Genomic DNA, 6,000 nt, shown 5'->3' with positions numbered 1-6,000 from the left:
TCACGACGACCATCACCTGCAAGAGCAACTGAGCAACATTCTTTAGTTTTTTTTCAGCAGTTTCCGTTGGTGCTTTCTCCAAAATATAAATATTGATGGGAAAAGAATTTTCTATAAATGTAATTTAAAATATCAGTCCCCCTTAAAATCTTCAGCTTAAACCAAAGAAACATGCCATACTTGCTGATGTCTAAAGTATGTTGGCAGTAAAGTAGCTTGCAGTTCCATATGCTTCCTTGCTTGAAGATCCCACCACTAAGACTGCAATAGAAAGTAGAAAGTTTCCAGCTGCAATCTTAGTACCAAGCATCAATGGCTGACTTTTCCAAACAAATTCTTTACGACAATCAACATTTTTGCACATGGTTTTTATTATCACCATTGTTTCAACTTGACAAACATGAACCAATGGATTTTTTCCATGACAAAACATGCATGTTTTAAACAACTAGCTGTGTCAAGAAAACAATGTATTCTGTTGCTTTTTCACATTGTCAGAAGTGTTGATTCTAAAGAACAAAGAAGTAACACCAAATACTAATTAGTGTGAAGCCAGAATAACATTTCTATTTAATATATATCTTACGTTGGTTCTGAGTATTCATCATCATCATAAACACTCTCACTAGTATCAACAAGATTTTCATCATCTTCTGTGTTATCAGTACTTGTTTCCATTTCAACATCAAAATCATCACCATCAGAATCTTCATTATCCACAATGTCTCTCTCCACATCTTCAAGGTTTGAGCTAGGATCAAAGTCTGCATGTTGAGAAAGTATTTTCAGTGTTAATGCTGCAGTCCCTCTCAACTGCATGGATGAGAAAAAAATCAGAGCAATGAGAAACATGATACATTCTCAATATTTTGAAATTGGAAATGAAAGCACACCTTTTTTTCTAAGTTTTTTAATTTGTGTTTTGCTGACAGCCATTGCCCAGATAATCGTTTGTTCTGCTTTCGCAGATTGTAACACCCAGAACAATCTGCAGGCAATGTTTGGGTGGCAACCGTTTGAAGGGCCTGCAAAGGTATACATGTACTTCAAAATATATTATCACTTCACGCCATTCAACTGAATTTAAATACCTGTTCTATTCTATTAATTTCAACCAATTTAGATGCGGAGGTTAAAGTATTTCCAATTGGGAATTCTTCTGCAATGGTTTCAGTGATGATTTTTTCTTTGATGAAATTATCAGTTAAATACGAGCATGATTCACTTACCAAATCTTTTACCATTTTTTTAACCTATATACAGAATGAAGCATTAAAGAAGCAACAAATAATTGCAACATGCATATCACTAACAAATCGGTTTTCAGTTGTAGATGGTATCTTTCTACATACCCGTAGCTTTTCTCTAGGTGTTGGAGTTTTTTGTTCATTATCTTTTAGAAATATTGTTGGATAAGCGGGGGTTCCAAATTCATCTTTTTTTGAGCCTTGGTGTATAATTCTTCGTCCCTGAGATTTCCACCATGTATTTTTTGTAATCCACATCAGTAAAATGAACGGAACAAACAGCCGAATACTTAGTCGGTGTCCATTGAGCGCGTTTTCTTGCAACAAAACTCACCAAGATTTTACTTCTTCGCTTCACTTCAGGACGCTCATCACCGTAAAATGGTATGCGGTGAGGAGAAATTCCTTCCGCAGATATTGTTCGGTTCGAGCAGCTAAAAACTGCACATCTTTTAGACATTTTGATGCAGAGACGGAGTAGATAAAGTATTAATTACAGCCAAAAATCACATTTCACAAAATTTCCTGTCCTTATAATACGCCACATACTTCTCAATTCAGGCCCTCATCAAGCAAATTAAACAGGCGGCAACTTTTCTCCATTATTGCCCATTTTGAGAAAAGAAACGAATTTATCTAATAACGAAGCCATAAATCAAAATATTGTAAAATAACTTTTACAATGAGATTTTTACCTTAATAAGGACATCAAAAAAACAAACATGTGGGATAAGCACTTTGATGATTTTTGTTAAACGTCAGCGTACGTCCGCAAAGAAATTTTCGGAAACGAATTTTACTGTTCTTCGACCAAATGACTAGTTTTATTTGTCAACTATAAACTAATAGCTAGTGGTGTACGTATTTTTAAAGATTTATGTAGTTTTTGGACACTAAATGAATTTAACAAACTGCACTTGCTTGTCAGTCATCTTCGAAGTTACCGTATGCGCCATAATCATGCACAGGTTTTTGATCCATTTATCTCTTATCCATTGACTAGAAAATTATGTATAAATCATTGGGATGTAAAACATTAAGCACATAACGCCTTTTAAAATCTCATAAATAATATTAAATATGCGTTATTACTTGAACTATGTTAGTGAAACTACTTCAATTTGTGGCGATTTACTTGACAGGCCGCACACATTTAAGCACTGCGTGCCTATTTTTTGTGTATCGACACCATCGTTAAAAATCATTCGTTGATTACACTATGATGAATATTTAGATGTTGATTACATTATGTAAAATATTTTATGCATTTATAGTAAAATCAAATGACGCCTTCTTTGACAGTTAACAATGACATTGTATTTCTGAACTGGACTTAAACCAATGGCCCCTACTATATCTTTCGCAATAAAATAAAAAATAATTTAGACAATCCAATATTTTCACAAAACTTCAACTTTAATACTTTCAAATAATACGTACAAGGATTATACACAGCTCACAATAAGCAGAACACTTGATTAACTTCAGGCCAGCTTGCCTCTAATCGTATCAGATAAGTTTGGATAAATGAGCAAAATTATTATTTATGAATTTTTGTTGCTCTCCTTTTCGTCCAAAATGCATATTTCAAATCTTATTATCGATTGGTGAAATCGGAGCAACTCTTATTCATTTAATTGTTTTAGTTTAACTCATCCCTAAATGTACTGACTTTATATCCTTCAAAGAACTCTAGTTGAAACTGGGATAAACAGTGACGAATAAGACTATAGAAACGGTGAAAAACCTGATTTTGGAGTCAATAATGAGGTGCATGCTCATTTTTATATAACAAATCATTGAATGTGTTTCGCGTGAAACAGATTTTTACTATCATGCATAAGTCGAAAAAATTTTCATAAGGTCTTTGACGCTTGAAAGTGATAATTTAATATTTATTGTTGCTTTATTTACCATTTTTTCATTTGACAGATCTTGCATGCAATGGAAGCGTCGTCTGCAAGACTTTATGAAGGAACAAGTGAAGCCAGGAAAGAGCGTCGCAACTCTAATATTGACGGCAAGTAAAACTCATGCCTTGTTACTCACAAATGATAAGTAATTGAATGCAAACCTTTCAACATAAGCAAAATGACGAATGCTTAAGAGGTATGAAAAAACACAACATATCGATGTATAGGTGAAGGTAAAGTAGAATATGTTAATTGAGGGCAGAGGGAGGTGTCAGAGAGTGATGTGTACAAGAAAAACCAAGGAGATGCGCTGAAAGAGAACAAAGGGAACCTTTATGCTTTGATGTGTTGTTGCCTATTTTCTCGAGACGATTTATGGCAAAGCAACAGAAAGAGAAACATAAAATCCTGTTGAAATTTACTGTTGAAATTTTATGCTTTTGTGGGAGGAAATCATATATTCTGCATTTTTATGGAAATAGATATGGCTATATGACGAATGGCTTTTAAACATTCGGACCAAAAAAATGCATGATTTGAGAAATAAAGTATTTGTATTTGTTGCTTGCTGTAGAAGCAAAGTTTCCACACTAAAAAGACATTTCGTTTCATATTACATACATTTTACGCACAGGTTTCAAATTCGAAAATGACGTAAGCAATGAGCATATATCACAACAGAGGTCAGATAATAATGTCAAAAATGAAATATCGAATTTTAAACAATTTTTGTAAGAAGTGTATGCAATGGCATATATATGAAACTTTTACCATATTTTCTGATTAGCAGCAAGTTTAAAAAACTTATAAAAAAACATGTTTCGACATTAACAAATGCCATCTTCAGTACGAAATGATTAGTGCTACAAAATATGATACTGTATAGGAAGATACGATATGAAAAAATTGTTTATACTGAATGGGAATGCGATATAACGAAAAGGCATTTTAATGGTTTATCTTGAAAGTCGGTACCTTCCATTGCATCTAGCGATCTGCTATACATCCTCCAGTTTTGAATCTGACTCTTTTGAGCATTTTTATTCTTAGTTCAAACGACTGACACTTAAAAATTACTTGGTCTCAACTCTGCTCCAAAATTGATCTACAAAACTACACTTTTCTGTGTGTCGTCTCAGCTTGATCACAAATTGAACAATAAGTAGTATTGTTTACATAAAGACAAATCTAAAAATCCTATCTGTTATGTTATGATTACAGATAAACTGCACTACAATCGACTAATTACAATCGAGAAATACCTCAAAGTGTATTTTTACCATCTATATTACATGGTTTTTATGTGTTTGATTGGAATCCACCACTTTCGCCACTTATATTTTCGTATGTCACGTGGTACAAACTGTAAACATTGCGTACATTGTAACAGCTGACAACTCTATCATGTATTCTTATAAAGCGTTGACTGATTTTGCTCGAAAAAATTTCGAGTATTCATTTCGCAATTTTATGATACAAATATCTTTTTTAATTTAATTATAAATGGCAGTGGCTCTATGAGTTATATAGTTTGCTATCTTCTACAGTCAATCACAATCGACTTTAGAAAATGTGAATACTAAATAGTGTTGATGGAAACGATCGTTAAAATGTTATGTGCTTTGTGTATTTCTAACAGCAATGCTTGCCATACAAAATTGATGAAAAATAATGAAACTGGTAATAAAGTATATTTTACAGAAAGCACGTATGTATGTAAATGAAAAAGACACAAGAAGAGCACGTTTCAAGAATAAGAGGTAGACATAGAGTAGAGTATGGCCATGTTTACACGAGACCGGAACGAAGTCTAACCGCGGTACCAGCTTGTTTGGGTCATAATATTATTTACAGTAGATGTTTACATGGGACCGTTACGGAAATGACTCAGAGGGCCTGAAGTCGTACTGCCTGCTGAACTGATTCGACTGAGTTCAGAACGGTATGAATTGAAACCGGGATCAATGTAAACTCAAATTAATGCTAAAACCGGTGTGAAATGGTATCAACGCATGCGCTCAAAAGCAATTTACAAAAACAAAATGACTAACAAGTGTAAAATTAGCCTGCAAAGGAGGCATTACGCGAATGAGGAACAAATTCTAATTTTCATTCCGGTTTGACTTCTTTACGTTTTCATGCAAACAGGGCCTACGTAGATAGGGTAAAGGCCATTATCAGTGTTGTAATTTACTATTCTTTAGGCTTTATTTAACTTTAAAAAACAACTTAAATGCTACAAACAATAATATGGCGGATAAACATAAGAGTGAGTACCGCTGGTCTTAAAGTACCGCAGATAGTGGCACAGGGAGACCAATACCAACAAAACAATATTACAACATTCTTCCTCCCTTAAACAGAACTGATGATAACACTTATGAGTTCAAAGTTTAGAGTCTATTTGTTTTCAAAACCATAACGGGTTGGTGGTTTTACGGCAAGCACTGAGCGCCTCAGAGGGGCATGTGGCTGTCCCAATTCAGTTGAAATACTCTCCTTCTCAACTGCTTGATGCTCAGCCGTAACATGTGCCTGGTCATTTCCCTCTGCAATAGGCGGCACGGTGTCAAGGATGGTGTGATTGTGAGCTGGGGCCATGGTGCCAGATCTCTCAGTGATACCGTTGTTCTCTGCCGTCCAAATATTTAATATGGGTATAAGTAGGGTTAGCTTCCTTCAACTCTACCTGGTCAATAAGTGGGTCATTCTTGCTGGTTCTCACATATCGGAAGAGCAGAACCGGTCCGGGGGACTGTAAACTGGTTGGAACTGAAGTACCATGTGTCGAACGGCGTTGGAAGCAAAAAAATCTGTCATGTGGAGTCAAGTAGGTGGCA

Source organism: Xenia sp. Carnegie-2017, unplaced genomic scaffold (assembly GCF_021976095.1).
Source record: "Xenia sp. Carnegie-2017 unplaced genomic scaffold, XeniaSp_v1 HiC_scaffold_23, whole genome shotgun sequence".
Taxonomy (NCBI): domain Eukaryota; kingdom Metazoa; phylum Cnidaria; class Anthozoa; order Malacalcyonacea; family Xeniidae; genus Xenia; species Xenia sp. Carnegie-2017.
The sequence above is the reverse complement of the archived record's forward strand: the minus strand, read 5'-3'. Positions refer to the sequence as shown.